The sequence below is a fragment of the Lactuca serriola genome, chromosome 8, assembly GCF_051521515.1.
Source record: "Lactuca serriola cultivar US96UC23 chromosome 8, Lser_US96UC23_V15, whole genome shotgun sequence".
Taxonomy (NCBI): Eukaryota; Viridiplantae; Streptophyta; class Magnoliopsida; order Asterales; family Asteraceae; genus Lactuca; species Lactuca serriola.
In genome coordinates, this window is record NC_136415.1 from 11949405 (window position 1) to 11969449 (window position 20045).

The following is a 20045-nucleotide window of genomic DNA, read 5'->3' on the forward strand; positions in this document are numbered from 1 at the left end:
CACAGAAAAGATGTGTATCGATTACACAGCCTCCTGCTCTGATACCAATTGATGAGATTAAAACTTAATCTTGAAGATCGATTAGATCTTAAACAGGTAAGTAAATATAAAACAGCAAGAACACGAAAATAAAGAACAAGTCAAGAATGAATCAAACGTGTCGAATGATTAAAACAAAACCCTCAAAAGAGCTCGATCAAGAACATCAACTGTAGAGGGTTGGTAGGTTTACAAGAACGATCAAAGAAATATGTAATGTTATCGTTATTCTCTAGATCGATAACCTAATATGCATGCAAGCATATACTTATATAATAAACCTAAAAGGCTCTCGGTTGGACAGGCCCAAACCGGAGTACAAAATAATTGGACTAACAGCCGAGCCCAATGACGCAATCCTTTAGCGAATCTTCAACCCAACAAAGAACAATGTTATAATAGATCTAGAATCATACCTTTGAATCTATTGTTTGATCTTGTTGTCTTGGAGCTTCTAGAGTCACAATTGTCACTCCTCTAATGGCTTACAAACACCAAATAGCAAGGAGGATGATTTGGGAGAGAGGAGAGGGGAGGAAATCGGCCATGGTTTCTATACTTTAGATCAAGTGCCGATTTCCCTTTGCCATAGGGTGTATTTATACTTGTAGACTCCTTAAGGGTTACGGCTTAAACCCTAATTGGATAATCTTCTCTTAAAGCCATCCAAATCCATTCCTTAGATAACCCCTTGGACGATTTGAAGCTATCCCAAGCTTCTAGAATCCGTCCAATACATATCTATATGGATTTACAGTCTAAAGTTTAACTATCAAACAATTGACAGTTTATACCCTCTTATTTAATTAATCTCTTTAAGTCACCAAATTAATTCCAATTAATTCTATGACTTATAACAATATTATTATTCTTTATATTATTCCCATAATATATTAATAATATTTATTCTCTCTTAATAAATCATCCTATCAAGTTGCTATGGTGAAGGCAACCCAAAAGGACCATGCACAACCGGGTCAAATACTTGCCTAATAGAGTTGCAGCCTTAGACACTATTCCAACAGTCTCCCACTTGGATAAGTCTAGTAACTATATGCACAAGTACAATTTGATTTGCAATCGTAGCTCTCAAGACTCTGTCAAACTCTGATCTAATCAATCTTGAGTAAAGCCCTTCGCAACCAATCACACTTTATATGTGTGTACGTTTCCATCCACGTCGGTCTTCTTCTTGAAGATCCATTTGCACTCAACGGTCTTACGTCCGGGCACATTATCAACCAAATTCCAAACTTGGTTATCATGCATGGATTGGATCTCGCTATCCATTGCCTCTTTCCATTTTGCAGACTCCGGGCCTGCCATGGCTTTCTTATAGCTATTAGGTTCATCAAGATTTATTAGTGTACCATCACTAATATACGTGTCCCCTTCGGTAGTAATATGAAACCCATAAAACTGGGGTAGGACTCTAACTCTATCAGAACGTCTAAGAGGTAAGGACTCGTCAATCGGTTCAACCGGAGTTTCCTCCTCGGGTTGAGTGCCAGCGGTAGAGGCTCCTTCATCTATCGACTCTTGAATCTCTTCAAGCTCGATTTGCCTCCCACTGTCTCCTTGGCTTATCTGTTCTCGCTCTTTGAAAACTCCTCTCCTCGCAACGAAGACAACATTGTCCTTTGGTCTATAGAAGAGATACCCAAAGGATTTCTGCGGGTAGCCGATGAAAATACATCGCTCACTACGAGGTTCGAGCTTGTCGTGAGTATCTCGTCTTACGAAAGCCTCGCAACCCAAACCTTGATATGTGCCAACGAGGGAGCTTTCCCTGTCCACATCTCGTGAGGTGTTTTGGCAACCTTATTAGTAGGGACTCGGTTAAGGATATAGGCGGCAGTCTCTAAGGCATACCCCCAAAAAGAGATAGGTAGTGAAGCACGACTCATCATAGAGCGAACCATATCCAATAGGGTTCGATTACGCCTTTCTGCCACACCATTCAACTGCGGTGTCCTAGGAGGCGTCAATTGTGAAACTATTCCACACTCCTTGAGATAATCGTGGAATTCAAGACTTAGGTACTCTCCTCCTCGATCGGATCGAAGCATCTTGATTTTCCTGCCCAATTGATTCTCCACTTCATTCTTGAACTCTTTGAACTTTTCAAAGGTTTCTGACTTTTGCTTGATTAAATAGATATACCCATATCTACTATAATCATCGGTAAAAGTCACGTAGAAGCGGTTCCCATCCTTTTTGGTTGATCTAAATGGTCCACATACATCGGTATGTATTAGGTCCAATAGACCCGCACCCCTTTCACACGTACTCATGAAGGGTGATTTAGTCATCTTTCCAAATAAACAAGACTCGCATGTGTCATCTTCCCTAAGGTCGAATGACTCCAACACTCCATCCTTTTGGAGTTGAGCTATGCATTTCTTATTGACATGTCCAAGACGACAATGCCACAAGGATGCTTTATCCATACTATTGGAAGAATCTATGTTCAAAACATCATTTCCTAAGTTATCAACAATCATAACAATTTCATAAATTCCATTACATGGTATAGCTTCAAAGTAAAAGACACCATTTAGATAAGCCAAAATAGAACCATTCTCATTATTAAAAGAAAATCTAAAACCTTGTCTATATAAACCATGAAATGAAATGATGTTTCTAGCCATTTCTGGCGAATAGCAACAATTGTTCAAATCTAAACATAAATTATTCCTAAGCACTAAAGAATACACTCCAATCTTGGTCACAGGCGACGATCTTCTGTTCCCCATGATTAGATTGATCCTTCCTTTCTCCACATCCCTACTTCTTCTTAGTCCTTGCACATTAGAACAAATGTGATAACCACAACCGGTATCAAGAACCCAAGAAATAGCATGATTAGAATTGTTAGATTTAATTGTATATATACCTGTGAAAGATGGCTTGATCTTTCCTTCCTTGATGGCTTGCAGGTACTCTGGGCAGCTTCTCTTCCAATGTCCTATCTTGTGGCAGTGGTGACACTCTGCCTCCTTAGGGTTAGGGCAGGGCTTAGCGGGATCAACTTTGGTCCCACTAGAAGAGGCACCATCTCGGGCTTTAACCTTGTGATAGTCCTTAGACGAAGCCTTCCTCTTCTTTCCCTTTCCTTGACCAATAGCCAAGACAGGAGCAGCGGGTGGATTGGGAGTTGGTGCAACAGACTTGTCTTTTAAGTTGCTCTCAGCGACTCTCAAGAGACCTTGGAGTTTGCTTAGGGTGACCTCCTCTTTATTCATGTGGTAGGTCATCCTAAATTGATTGTACATCGGAGGCAAAGATTGAAGCACCATGTCGATCGCCAAGTCTTCCCCAAAGTCAACATTTAACTTGCGAAGGCGGTCGACATACCTTTGCATCTTTTGCAGGTGCACGGTAAGAGACTCTCCATGACCCATCTTAGGGGAAATCATGTTAGTGAAAATCTCATAATGCTCTTGTCTCGCGTTTTGGTGGTATCTCTCCAATAAGTCTTGATGCATCTCGTACGGGTACATGTCCTCGTAGGACTTTTGGAATTCGGAGTTCATGGTGGCTATCATGATGCAATGTACCTTCGTTGCATCTCGCTCATGAGTTTCAAAAGCGGTAATTTCAGCCGGAGTAGCGATTTCAGGGTTGATTTTCTCGAGCTTCTCATCGAGGACATACTCTTTATCCTCATAGCGAGCAATGGTGCGAATGTATCTTATCCATTCGCTAAAGTTCGTTCCATCGAAGGTGACCTTTTGGCAAAGGCTCATCAACGTGAAAGAACTAGCAGCAGCGTTGTTTGCGTTCGACATCTACAATTAGAAAAAAGGACAAAGATAGATTAGAATATGAATCCCTAATTATCACCCAATAAGAAAAATTAGGGCTAGGATCCAACAACAACATTTACATATTAGAAAAGGGATGCCGTAATCTAACATGCAAATAAATTGAAGGTAAGTGAATGACAATTCACTAATTCTCCACCATAAAACCTAACTATTAGTCCTAAATGTATTGAGAATTCTTAGGTTCGGATGAGATTCATTGAAAACTATTCAATGGCATATTTAAATCTCGATATGCCCCTCTAGTTTGTGACTGGGATACCGAGGATCACAAAGCGGGTGGGAATTACCATGCAAATTCACATGGTGCCTTCATTGTAACGATCACCTATTCGATGTGTCGGTAAACCACACACGCTCCATCGAACTATGATAAACAATGAATCACCATTTGCCACCTTTGCTTAAAACCAATTAGTGTGCCGGTAAACCACACACGCTCCACTAACTTCTTAGCAAGGGTGCAAAGTGTAATTTTATGGGATTGCATCAATTCACTTTTCCTAAAGTAACTAAGATTGGGAAATTTAAAAAAAAAGTGTAGTTACTTTGTATTACTTATTATACTTTTAATGAGAGGATGAGGTTGCCCTATCCTACCTGTTCGGCTAACGACCCTCCACTGATCAAGCAAGCGGTGGGTGTGAGTGTACACCTATTAAGCGTCATCTTATAGGCCGCAACCTTATACCCACCTTATAGATCGGCTTCGTGAATGAGGCCTACTAACGGTAAGACTAGCATTTTAGCTATACATATATATATATATATATATATATATATATATATATATATATATTAATCTTGTAATATTATATTAGTATAGGGTTGTATTTTAAACTTTTTAAAATCTAGGGTTTGAAATTTAAATTGTCTAAATAAAACTTTTAATCACAAAATATAAATTTCAAAACTTGAGGACAAGTTTTAAACATTTAAAACACGGAGGATCAAATAACAAATAATTTTAATTAACAATTAATTTCCTAATTATCTATATTTGATTTATTCAAGATTTCTTGCAAGATAAATACCAAAATAATCAAAATAATTAATTAATTATCATATAAGGAAATTAAATATTTTATTAGTTGATAAATATCTTTAATTAGATCAAGATAATAGTCATATATATCAAAAAATCAGATTAGGGTTGATCTAATATGATTAAGGTAAGTTTCCATAAGATAATCATGAAGAAATACCGAATCTGGCCATTCCTGACGCTTGGACTCGCCGAGTGCACCAAGGGACTCGCCGAGTCAGCCCAACTCGCCGAGTCCACTGTGGAACTCACCGAGTCCATGACTCAGAAACACAAAATTGAAATTTGCAGTTCAGTTTCAAACAAATAAGCAACAATTTAATGAAAACCAAGCTAGTCTCTGATACCATTGATGGGTTTTAGCCATAAGAACTTTCCTATGTGCGCATGCAAAACCCTAATGCTTGGATCTAGGCTTTCTAATTAAATATGCTTTGAATCCAAGACTTCTAATGACTATTTAGGTATAAGAACAATGTTATAACAGATCTAGAATCATACCTTTGAATCTCTTGTTTGATCTTGTTGTCTTGGAGCTTCTAGAGTCACAATTGTCACTCCTCTAATGGCTTACAAACACCAAATAGCAAGGAGGATGATTTGGGAGAGAGGAGAGGGGAGGAAATCGGCCAGGGTTTCTATACTTTAGATCAAGTGCCGATTTCCCTTTGCCATAGGGTCTATTTATACTTGTAGACTCCTTAAGGGTTACAGTTTAAACCCTAATTGGATAATCTTCTCTTAAAGCCATCCAAATCCATTCCTTAGATAACCCCTTGGACGATTTGAAGCTATCCCAAGCTTCTAGAATCCGTCCAATACATATCTATATGGATTTACAGTCTAAAGTTTAACTATCAAACAATTGACAGTTTATACCCTCTTATTTAATTAATCTCTTTAAGTCACCAAATTAATTCCAATTAATTCTATGACTTATAACAATATTATTATTCTTTATATTATTCCCATAATACATTAATAATATTTATTCTCTCTTAATAAATCATCCTATCAAGTTGTTATGGTGAAGGCAACCCAAAAGGACCATGCACAACCGGGTCAAATACTTGCCTAAAATAGTTGCAGCCTTAGACACTATTCCAACATGAATTTGGCCAGAGGGTCATGGGGAGCACCGAGGTGGTGCTCAAGACGGCCAAGAGAATCCAGCAGGTTCGAAGCAGGCTTCAGACTGCGTAGAGTCGACAACAAAGTTACGCCGACAAGCGTCGATCAGACCTGGAGTTCCAGGTCGGGGATATGGTTCTCCTGAAAGTGTCGCCTTGGAAAGGCGTCATTCGATTCAGGAAGTGGGGCAAATTGGGCCTGAGATTCATTGGTCCGTTCAGGGTTGTAGCCCGGGTGGGCAAGGTGGCGTATAGGCTGGATCTGCCAACCGAACTCAGTCAGATCCACAACACCTTCCACGTCTCTCAATTGTGGAAGTGTTTGGTAGACGACTCGGCAGTGGTGCCTTTGGAGGATATTCAGGTCGATGACAGCCTGAATTACATCGAGCGGCCTGTCGCAATCCTCGACAGGAAGTCGAAGGATCTAAGGAACAAGAGGGTGGAACTTGTAAAGGTGCAATGGCAGCACCGGAAGGGATCAGAGTGGACTTGGGAGCCGGTGGAAGAGATGATGGAGCACTACCCCGAGCTGTTCCAGGATCAAGCAGCAGACTTCGAGGACGAAGTCTAAAATAAGTGGGGGAGATTTGTAGCACCTGGTTCCTGGTACGTACTCCTTGTGCATAATATTTTGATTTTGTGCATTTTTTTTGCTTTGGACTCGGCGAGTTAAAGGACCAACTCGTCGAGTAGAAGCGGGATGAGGCGCGGGCTTTGAACTTTGAACTCGGCGAGTAGACCCTGCTTGGACAAAAACCCTAATCCGGGTGTTTTCACCCTATTTAAACGCTCTAACTTGGCCTCCTTCGTCCCTAACACTTCCAGAGAGCTGTAGAAAGAAACCCTAGTCCCCATATTGTTCTTGAGAGTGATTTTGGCTTTGTGGAGAAGGTTTGGAGCTTAGAGGAAGGAAGAGGAGGTTGAAGTGTGCAAGGAGGGGAGGTAGATCCGGAATCTACACTGTAAGAAGCTTCCATTCAGGTAGAAAAGTTCTTACCTTGATCACTAGTTCATTAGATCCCCTTTTTGTCCCAAATTAGTGGTTTTCAAGCCCTAAAACCTCAAACTCCATGTATTTATGCTCTAAGTTCTGAAAGGACTTCGGATTGGGACCTTATGGACATCTTAGAAGTATAAAGTCTTTGTGGTTGGAGTTATTGAGGTCCCTCTTGAGTGTATGACCTCTTAAAGAGCTTGGATTTGCCTTCTTGAGCTTATAGGGCCATGTATGCACGTAAAGTTTGCAACTTTACGTGATAAGCATGCCCTAGGGGCATGGATCTATGGTTTTGAAGCGTTGCGTGTCTCAGATTTGGTCTGTATGGGTAGTGGGTCGAAGGGACTCGGCGAGTCCCAAAGTGGAACTCGGCGAGTTCTATGTAGATGGTCTTAGACTCAGCGAATTGGATGAACAACTCGGCGAGTCCTATGAAGATTGCCTGGAACTCGACGAGTTGTTCTTCAAACTCGGCGAGTCATATGAACTTTCGCTGAGAAAGAGGGGTTTAAGTGTTGAAGGTCCAACCCTTCGTATCTGCACGCGAAATTAGCAATTTAACGTGTAGCAATAGTCCCAGAACTCCAAATCCTCTTAAGGGATGCTCTGGTGAGGATTTGGAAGCGAGTAGGAGGTCTGCTCGTGGGACTCGACGAGTTGTTCTTGGACTCGGCGAGTCGGACCACGAGTCGGTTCTATAGTCCCAATTGGTGAGTTAAGAGTGACTCGGTGAGTGGGAAGAGGGACCTGGCGAGTAGGACCGGGTTAGTAGGAGAAGGACTCGGCAAGCCTGTGCCATGACTCGGCGAGTCCAGTCAACTGGAAGTTGACTTTGACCAAGGAGTTGACCTTGGAACTGGGTTGGGTCAGTCAATTGGCTAAGGGTATTTATGAGTGGCTAATCTATGTTTATGGATTTGTAGCCGGAGGATTACCAGTGCAGCAGCCAGACGTCTAGCAGTCAGACTTTCGGTAGCTACTTTTCGAGGTGAGTTACCTTCCAGTAGCGGTGGGTCTACGGCCACAAAGCCGGCCCACCAGTACGAGTTGTATGATAGATGATTGTCTCTGTGATATTCATCTGGGGTTGCTACTACCTGTGTTATGTTTATGTGCTAGTATGATATGTTGCTATGTGATATGTGTTATGTGGTAGCAGTAGCGGGTAAGATAGTCCCCAGTATCCGGTCGTAAGGACCGAAGGGGAGGCCAGCACCCAGATATGCTAGGCAGTATCCGGTCGTAAGGACCGAAGGGGTAGGTCGGGCACCCAGATATGCCCGACAGTATATGTATGTTATGTGATTATGTAGTATGTGGTACAGTGGGGGAACTCATTAAGCTTCGTGCTTACAGTTTTCAGTTTTGGTTTCAGGTACCTCTTCTTCGAAGGGGAAGGAGTTGGCGCGGTAGCGGCCCATCACACACATGACCAGTATTCTGCACTACGAGACCCTCCTGGGAGTTTGTACTCTGACATTATTATGTTTTTATAAAATGTTTTTCAACACATGTGATAACTTTAATGAAATGATATCATTGGTGAACGTTTTAATTCTAATGTTTGCAAAGTATATGTTTTAAAAATGAAATTTTTGGCTCGTATTTTTGGGATGTTACAAGGTCACTTCTCTCTTCCCTCCCCTTTTTATTCTTCTCGGCCGAAGCTAACACACACACACACATTTTCAAATCCTCTCCAAACCACCTTCAAGATCACCCTCCATCTTCTATCAAGATATCACGAACTTTGCTTGAGTTTTTAAGGATCTTCATCAAGTTTTTCAACCTCTGGTAAGTTGGTATCAAACACAAACATCTACTTCCAACTTAATACTAAAACTCCTACAAGATCACCCTCCATCTTCTATGAAGATATCTCGAACTTTGCTTGAGTTTTTAAGGATCTTCATCAAATTTTTCAACCTTTGGTAAGTTGGTATCAAACACAAACATCTACGTCCAACTTAATACTAAAACTCCTTCTTACATAGCTTTGTTTCATGATATAATCTCCTAGAACTCCACTAAGTTCGAAAGTCCCTCCAAGTTGTTGCTAGGACCAAATATCTCTCCATATCTTTCTCAAAACCGAACCAACAAACCTCAAGGTGACTTCATACCCCCTTATTTTCGGTTTTTAATTATTTTTTGGGGAGAATACAAGTACTATGTGTTGATCTATGTGTGTACGTTTGTCATATGTGATTTCTTTGGTTTACGTTGTGAAATTATGATGTTATTTGTTAATCTTAAAATCTATGGCTCTAGTGTGAAGAATACATAAACAATGTGCATATTAAACAACTTACTTCAAAGATCTAAGAATCTTTAGGCTTAAGAAGTGAAAACAATGTCAAAATCCTTATAAGTGTCATTTTTGCCAAAATAATCAAAGTTTGGGTAAAACATGGTATTTTTGGTTTTATAAGGACAATTTAGTATTGACTACATAGAAATCTAACTTTTATGAAAATAACATTTGTCTAGGGTTCAAAAACATAAATTTTAGCTTAATGGGCTTTAAATTTGGGCCTCACGAGTTTTGGGCCCAAAGTTGCAAAAATGAAGTATTTTAGGGGATGAAATGGAAAATTTAACAAACTATGAGTTTAAAACATAAATAAAATTGTTTTGAGAGCTAAAAATGACTTTGATGCAAAAATTGGACTAAAAATTCAAAGGTTTTGATTTTGGGGTAAAAATTGTAAAACTTGCGGAATTTGTGCCAAAAGGGTAAACTTTTTACAACTAGGTGCTGGAAATGACGAATATAATAGTTTTGGGCTGAAATTATTATTTAAATAAAGTTTGGGTCTAAAATGTCAAGAAAAACGGTTTAAGGACCGAAAATGTCAATTTTCATAAAAGGGGACTAAAAGTGCCATTTTTATAGATAAAAGGGTTGAAACGGTCAAACTAAATGTTTTTGGGCCAAATAGACAAATATTAAATTATTGAGTTATAAACATTAAGTTTTAGACGCATGGTTATATATATATATATATATATATATATATATATATATATATATATATATATATATATATATATATATATATATATATATATACACACGTATAACCAAAGCTTTGTTATAAACCAACCGTCAAAGTATTTTAGCACTTCGAATAAACATCGAACTCACAACAAATACCTACATTACGAACTTAAGATCTATAAATTATAAATGATTCAATGGTTGGGCTCAAATATCTCCTATTCATGCTATTGGGCCTTTGTGGCCCAATATCATGATTATTGGCCCAATATATTTAGACATGTTTATTGGGCTTCCGGTGACCTAATTACATACCTAGTGGGCCTTTATCAGCTTTAATCTGCTATTGGTCCTTAGTGGTCCATTTGCATTGCTAATAAGACGCTGAACCTTTTTAATATGCTTAATAAACTATAACGTGTCCGTAGCATACTCGACAGCCTGTAATAACACACAAAGTTAGTGGGCCTCTGTAGTCCTCCTCTATTCGCCTGTTAGGCTTACCTTTTATACAAGTAAACATAAATTAGGTTGTTAAACTAGGTTATTCAACTTTAATTGGATTTAGTGGGAAATAACGGGTGACACCAATAAGTGTCGGTCGTAGTCTGTAGTTATAACTAGAGTCTCCTGGAGGGAGAGCGAGAGTTTGTGTATAGATCTATATGGGGTGACTCCCCCACACCCAAGTTGTTCGCTACAGTTAGACTCGGCCAGTCTAGGGTGACAAAATCTTGATCAAAACCGGCGTTTGGAAAAATGCCATGACATGCGAATTAGTCATTATTCTGCATGGTTATAACGACTCAAATAGGGATCCATTACCATCTAAGTAATCATAGGAAATCATATTCATTCGTTGTGATGATACAATAATACAAAACTATCATACTATTTATATCAGAAAACGTCGGGTTTTCCGGGGGAACAACATTATTCACTCCTACATACAACAACTATAATACAAGAATCAATTTTGAATGACAATCACTTTTACTTGTTTTGAAATCACATACATATGCACTTATCGGATCATCACATCTTTCTCGCAAACAGTTTTTGTACAGAAAATATCGGATTTTCTGGGTTTTACAAACAATACAAACTACTTTTATATCAAACATGCTTATGAACTCACCAACATTATATATGTTGACATTTTCAAAATAACTTGTATTCTCAGGAACTCGTTAGACTGAAGAACCTCCAAGTGTGTTTCAGGAAATTTCTTTTGTGAAATTTTAATCATCAGACAATTTATGTTTTGAATTATGCCATGTAAACAATGTATTTGATGTGAACAAGGGCAGTTGTAATGTATTAATGCATGGTGATGTTTATGTTATGTTTCATGTATATTCATTGTGATGATATTTCAATTTAAGTCACATGAACCCTCGGACGTTTCCGCCGTCTGGTTCGGGGGTCTGACAAGTTGGTATCAGAGCTCTATTTATAGTGAACTGGCATATTTAACCACACAACACTGATATGCAACTATTAACCCAAAGAGGGACCAAATAACTCTGAACAAAACAAATAAAATATAATAATAGACACTCTTACTTTTGCGACTTAGGAAAATAAACATAATAACAATCAAAATAAGATGATTGGAAAATCCTGACATCTCGGTTAAGCCAGGACTGTTCACTGGTGTATTAAGGGCGAATGTTGCCTGATCAACTACATTTCCTCCAGAATACAACTATCACATCCCCTAGGGCGATCGAAATGGTCGATAAACCTAAGACATACCCTTTTTTTAACTAAGAAGAGAACATCAACCCAATTTTTATAACAACTAAAACATCTTAGGTATAATAATAGTTTATACCCTCGTTGCGTGTTCCTTATCTCAGTCACCATGGAAGAGGAGCATCAAGGCATTCAGTTTCCCCAGGCCTGGGTGGCCCACGGAATGATTGAAGACGACCTCGAGGAAGGACAAGGAGTAGCACACGGCATTGGGCCCGACGAGTACACCGATACGGATTACGAGTTTGAGGGGACCGATGACGACACGGATGAGGACGGAGACACATACGAAGCCCCCGTCGAATCACCTACCGGCGAGGCAGACCAGGACCACCCTGCCCCACCAGGAAACCCCATGGGAGAGGATCGTTCTCTGGAGGCAGAGGCAGCCGCACTTCGGCAACAGCTATTCGCCATGGAGGCACAAGCGGTGCAGGCTGAACTGGAAAGGGATGAGGTCGTCGGGGAGATGACCAAGATGGCCCAGATGTTGGCACAACATTTCAGAATATGATTTCACTCCCACCGTTAGATGCCTCATAGTGTGTTTAGAATCAGTAGACCCCCCTACTAATGCTATGTTATCTTATGCTTACCATGTTATGTACTACCGACTCCATGTTTAAGTGATTACACTACTCATAGAGTCGTTATGTTGCGTATTTTGTACCCTTATGTATGCTCTTTCGAGCAAATTTTCATGTATCAAAGTACGGATATTATTAGTGGAAAATATTGTTTGTTTTATCGTGATGTTGTCATCTGCTATGTGTTTTACATCCTTATTTTTAGTGTAAATATATGGAGTCAATTAGATGCACATTCGATTCACGGAATTCCCAACTTAAATACAATACGTACTTAACATCTTTCTGTTCCATAACAGCAAGATGCCACAAAGACCAAACCATAGAAACAATCAACCATCGACACCGCCAGAAATCAACTCGGTTGCATTTCAAGCAGCTATATCTGCTGCAGTTACAGCGGCACTGGCGCAGATCCACAATGGGAACAATGATGGAGGCAACGGACAAGGGATCGGAGGCTCAAACAACGGAATGAACCAGGGGCCTACCAAGACATGCTCCTTCAAAGATTTCACTAACGCCAAGCCACGAACCTTTAATGGCACAGGGGGAATGATAACCCGGAAGAGACAGATTGAAAAGGTGGAATCAGTTTTCGAGATATGTGAATGTCCCGAAGAGGTCAAGGTGAAGTTTTCAGCATGTACATTTGTTGATCAAGCTCTCACCTGGTGGAATGGACATGTGGAGGCCATGACTCTTCCCATATCCAATGTCATGCCATGGGCAAAATTGAAAGAAATGCTGATGGCCGAGTAGTGCCCGCGTAGCGAAATTCAGAAAATGGAGCAAGAGTTATGGAACCTCACAGTCCGAAACTCTGACATCGATGCTTACATATCAAGGCTTACTGAATTGTCTCTGTTGTGCCCTGGCATGATTACCTCGGAAGGAAAGAAAATTGAACAATTCATCTGGGGATTAACTCCCCCAATTCAAGGAAACGTGACAGCCGCAAATCCTGAAAACTTTGACAGCGCCAAGAGGTTGGCCAAGAAGCTGTAGGACCACAAAAACAAAAAGGGGAAAAAGCAGGGGAAACTAAAAGCAAGAAGGAGAGTGATAACAAGAAGAGAGAATAACAAGCGGAAGGAACGACAAGGCTCAGAGTCGTCAAAGAAACAACAAACAGTGAGAGTTCATGCTGCAACCACCTAAGTCCCCTTCACACCACATGTGCCAACCTCATCTACCCCAAGTGCCCCTAAGCAGTATTCTGGAAATCTCCCAAAGTGCAACAAGTGCAATCTTCATCACAATGGTGAATGCAGGTAGATGCATTGTACCAGTTGCAACCGAAAGGGTCACAAGGCAAAATATTGTAGAACTTATGCACCCCAGAACCAGCAACCGGGAAACAACAACAACACCAACAACAACGACAACAACATTGGGGCTAGACACACTTGTTATGGATGTGGAAGGACTGGGCATTTCCGTTGAAACTGCCTCAATGTCAACAACCCAAGGAATGGAGGAGAACGGAGAGTGTTGACCATGGGTCAAGGAGAAGCGGTTCAGGATCCCGTTGTTGTCATTGGTACGTTTCTCCTTAACAACACATATGCATGCATCTTGTTTGATACCGGGGTGGAGCGGAATTTTGTGAGTAATAATTTCAAATATTTTCTAAAACAACAACCCATGAAGCTTAATGAAACCTTTACGGTGGAAATGGCTAATGGGAAAACAGAATCAACTGGGTAAATCTACATAGGATGTACCCTGACCTTAAATCACCACGCGTTTCAAATAAATTTGATGCATGTAACTATTAGGAGTTTTGATGTGATTATCGGCATGGATTGGTTGAGCCCCCATCATGCTGAAATTATGTGTCACGAGAAGGCTGTTCGCCTTCATCTCCCTAACCACGAAATCCTAATTATATACGGAGACAAACCCAATACGAACATTCATCTTATCTCGTGTATTAAGGCACATAAGTGTCTAAAAAAGGACATGGAGTTTCTAGCTCATATCGTGGATAAGTCCAAGGAAGAGGTTAGTATTCGAAACATCCCAGTGTCTTGCGATTTCCCTGACATCTTTCCTGAAGACCTTCTGGGGATACCCCCAGAAAGACAAGATAAAACATCCCAGAGGCTTGCGATTTCCCTGACATCTTTCCTGAAGACCTTCCGGGGATACCCCCAGAAAGACAAGTCGAGTTTCGAATTGACCTTGTGCCAGGAGCTACACCCATTGCCAAATCGCCCTATAGGTTGGCTCCTGCGGAGATGCAAGAACTGTCAAGCCAACTCAGCGTACTTTTGAGCAAAGGATTCATCCAACCTAGTTTCTCACCTTGGGGAGCTCCGGTCCTTTTTGTTAAAAAGAAGGACGGATCCTTTAGAATGTGCATCGATTATAGAGAGATAAATAAGCTCACTATCAAGAATCGCTACCCACTTCCACGAATCGACGATCTATTCGACCAGCTTCAAGGAGCAAATTACTTCTCTAAGATAGATTTCGATCCGGCTACCACCAACTCAAGGTCCGGGAAGAGGATATCCCCAAGACCACTTTCCAAACTCGCTATGGACATTATGAATTTGTTGTAATGCCCTTCGGTCTAACGAATGCCCCTGTTGCATTTATGGACCTGATGAATCGAGTTTGCCGACCATTGCTCAACAACTTTGTCATCGTTTTAATCGACGATATTCTGGTCTATTCTCGAAGCGAAGAGGAACATAGTTGACATCTCCTACAAATATTGGAAATCCTGCGAGCCAAAAAGTTATACGCAAAACTCTCTAAGTGTGAGTTCTGGCTCCATAGCGTAAACATTTTTGGCCATGTTGTCAGCCAAGAAGGGATACATGTGGACCCTTCTAAGATCAAAGCCATTGAAGGATGGGCAGTCCCAACGACACACACTGAAATTCATAAATTTCTGGGTCTCGCAGGCTATGACAGAAGATTCATTCAGAACTTCTCCAGAATGGCCAAGCCACTTACCATGCTTACACAGAAGGGCGTACCATTTGAATGGACAAAAAAGCAGGAGGTTGCCTTCCGAACTCTGAAACGAGCTCTCTATAGTGCGCCAGTACTATCATTACCAGAGGGAACTAAGGACTTCGTTGTTTACTGCAATGCTTCAAATCAAGGTTTAGGTTGTGTACTCATGCAGCGAGGGAAGGTGATAGCATATGCATCCCGACAACTAAAGACACATCAGGTGAATTATACCACCCATGATCTCAAATTGGGAGTTATGGTCTTTTCCTTGAAGATTTGGAGGCACTACCTTTATGGTACAAAGTGCACCATTTTCACCGACCACAAGAGCCTCCAACACATTTCAAATCAAAAGGAGTTAAGCATGGGGCACCGAAGATGGGTTGAGCTGCTAAATGATTACGAGTGCGAAATCAAGTACCGCCCAGGCAAGGCTAACGTGGTAGCTGATGCCTTAAGTCAGAAAGAATACTCAAATCATCGTGTGAAAACTCTTTCAATAACCATTTAATCCCATCTGTCCTCGCAAATCAAAGAAGCCCAGTTGGCTGCCATGAAGACAAAAAACAGAACAAGCGAAGCATTATGTGGAATGGAAAATAATTTCGAAGTCAAGGAGGACAGAGCATATTATTTCATGAACCGAATTTGGGTCCCTAAACTTGGGGGATTCAGAGGGTTAGTCATGAATGAGGCCCATAAGACACGATACTCCATCCATCCGGGTTCAGATAAAATGTACCTGGATATCAAGTAGCATTATTGGTGGCCTAACATGAAGGCATAATTTGCCACTTACGTTAGCAAGTGCCTCACTTGCGCTAAAGTGAAGGTAGAATATCAAAGGCCCTCGAGACTATTACAACATCCAGTAATACCCAAGTGGAAATGGGAGAGGATTACCATGGACTTTGTGACCAAATTACCCAAGACAAATGACGGATTGGATGCCATATGGGTAATAGTCGACGGGTTGACAAAATCCGCCCATTTCCTGCCAATAATGGAGACATACAAGATGGAACGACTGACAAGAATCTACATCAAAGAGATTGTGAAACTCCATGGAGTACCAATGTCTATCATCTCATACCGAGATAGTAGATTCACTTCACGCTTTTGGCAAACGCTTCAAAAAGCTATAGGAACACAACTCGACATGAGCACTGCTTACCACCCACAAACGGATGGTCAAAGTGAGCGAACCATTAAAATGCTTGAAGATATGCTTCAAGCATGTGCGATAGACTTTGGAAGGTCGTGGGATATCCACTTGCCTTTAATTGAGTTTTCGTACAACAACAGTTATCACACAAGCATCAAAGTTTCTCCTTTTGAAGCATTATATGGGCGTAAATGTAGATCACCGTTGTGTTGGGCTGAGGTAGGTGACACTCAGCTAGTAAGAGGACAGACACCGAACAATGCATTAACAGGACCAGAAATCATATGTGAAACGACAAAGAAGATAGTTCAAATCAGAGCTCGACTTCAAGCATCACGAGACCAACAGAAGAGCTACGTTGATAAACGGCGAAAGACCTTGGAATTTCAAGTCGGGGATCGGGTGTTGTTAAGAGTCTCTCCCTGGAAAGGGATGATTCGTTTTGGGAAATGGGGAAAACTAAACCCACGATACATTGGGCCATTCGAGGTTCTTGCCCGAATCGGTCTAGTGACCTATAGGTTGCAGCTACCTATTAAGCTCAACAGTGTACACCTCGTGTTCCATGTTTCCAAATTGAAGAAGTGCTTATCCGACGAAACTCTTGTCATCCCATTGGAATAAATCGAAATCAACGACAATCTACTGTTCATCGAGGAACCGGTTGAAATCATGGACAGGGAAGTGAAGCGTACTAAGCAAAGTTGCATCCCGATTGTAAAGGTTAGATGGAACGCTAGGCATGGACCAGAATTTACATGGGAATGCAAAGACCAAATGAAGCAGAAGTACCCTCACCTATTCTCACATTCTCAAATCTACCTTCAAAAAGAATTTCGGGACGAAATTCCCTTTAACGGGGGATGATGTCACAACTAGGAATTCTAATGCTTTTGTAAACATTAACAAGGATAACATTTGTAACTAAAACTTGAAAGCATGCATGATGTTTATTCAGTGACAAAAAAATTCCATTGAACACTCTATACAAACACTTCAAATAGTCAACAAAGGATTGGAAACCCTAAAAATCCCGGTTTAAGTCCAATATGGACTAGGATTTCCTTATTGGTCCTAATGGACCAATAAGCTTCCAATTTGACTATTTTGGGCTTAGGACCCTTAAATGGGCCCTAATTGGACCCACTTTCATGAGACTTGACATTTTGGGCCTAAAATGAAATGAATTACCCAAATGGGCCTTATTGGGCAATAACAAACATAATAAACTTCAATGGGTCGTGAAACCCATTCTTTCGTTCTAATTGGGCTGTAAACCCTCTTAAGGGCCCAATGGGCCAAAAACCATCATAATGGGCCTCCTATTATTGGAACCAAGCATTAAAGGCCCATTCCATCTCTCTTCTTTCTCCCTCTCGGCCCAACTATATATATATATATATATATATATATATATATATAATGAGAAGTTATGAAGGATTAAGGGAAGTTGACACCTCAATGTTGCTTAAGCGATAATGAGGCTTTTATGCAATATGTATCCATACATTCTCATACTTCCATGCAAGGTCACTTCTCTATTCCCTCCCCTTTTTATTCTTCTCGGCCGAAGCTAACACACACACACACACACATTTTTAAATCCCCTCCAAACCACCTTCAAGATCACCCTCCATCTTCTATCAAAACATCTCGAACTTTGCTTGAGTTTTTAAGGATCTTCATCAAGTTTTTCAACCTTTGGTAAGTTGGTATCAAACACAAACATCTACTTCCAACTTAATAGTAAAACTCCTTCTTACATAGCTTTATTGCATGATCTAATCTCCTAGAACTCCACTAAGTTCAAAAGTCCCTCCAAGTTGTTGCTAGGACCAAATATCTCTCCATATCTTCCTCAAAACCGAACCAACAACCCTCAAGGTGAGTTCATACCCCCTTATTTTCGGTTTTTAATTATTTTTGGAGGAGAATACAAGTACTATGTGTGTACGTTTGTCATATGTGATTTCTTTGGTTTACGTTGTGAAATTATGATGTTATTTGTTAAATCTTGAAATCTATGGCTATAGTGTGAAGAATACATAAAAAATGTGCATATTAAACAACTTACTTCAAAGGTCTAAGGATCTTTAGGCTTAAGAAGTGAAAACAAAGTCAAAATCGTTATAAGTGTCATTTTTGCCAAAATAATCAATGTTTGGGTAAAAACATGGTATTTTTGATTTTATAAGGACCAAATAGTATTGATTACATAGAAATCTAACTTTTATGAAAATAACATTTGTCTAGGGGTCAAAAACATAAATTTTAGCTTAATGGGCTTTAAATTTAGGCCTCACGAGTTTTGGCCCCAAACTTGCGAAAATGAAGTATTTAAGGGGCTAAAATGGAAAAGTTAACAAACTATGAGTTTAAAATATAAATATAATTGTTTTGAGGGCTGAAAATGACTTTGATGCAAAAATTGGACTAAAAATTCAAAGTTTTTGATTTTGGGGTAAAAATTGTAAAACTTACGGAATTTGAGCCAAAAGGGTAAAATTTTTACAACTAATGGCTAGAAATGACGAATATAATAGTTTTGGGCTGAAATTATTATTTAAATAAAGTTTGGGTCTAAAATGTCAAGAAAAACGGTTTAAGGACCAAAAATGTCAATTTTCATAAAAAGGGACTAAAAGTGCCATTTTTATAGATAAAGGGGTTGAAACGGTCAAACTAAATGTTTTTGGGCCAACTAGACAAATACTAAATTATTGAGTTAAAAACATTAAGTTTTAGACGCATGGCTTTAAATATATATATATATATATATATATATATATATATATATATATATATATATATATATATATATATATATATATATATACATCAATAAGTGTTAGGTTGTTAAACCAGGTTATTCAATTTCAATTGGATTTAGTGGGAAATGACGGGTGACACCAATAAGTGTCGGTTGTAGTCTGTAGTTATAACTAGAGTCTCCTGGAGGGAGAGCGAGAGTTTGTGTATAGATCTATATGGGGTGACTCCCCCACACCCGAGTTGTTCACTACAGTTAGACTCGGCCAGTCTAGGGTGACAAAATCTTGATCAAAACCGGCGTTTGGAAAAATGCCATGACATGCGAATTAGTCATTATTCTGCATGGTTATAACGACTCAAATAGGGATCCATTACCATCTAAGTAATCATAGGAAATCATATTCATTCGTTGTGATGATACAATAATACAAAACTATCATACTATTTATATCAGAAAACGTCGGGTTTTCCGGGGGAACAACATTATTCACTCCTACATACAACAACTATAATACAAGAATCAATTTTGAATGACAATCACTTTTACTTGTTTTGAAATCACATACATATGCACTTATCGGATCATCACATCTTTCTCGCAAACAGTTTTTGTACAGAAAATATCGGATTTTCTGGGTTTTACAAACAATACAAACTTGTTTTATATCAAACATGCTTATGAACTCACCAACATTATATATGTTGACGTTTTCAAAATAACTTGTATTCTCAGGAAATCGTTAGACTG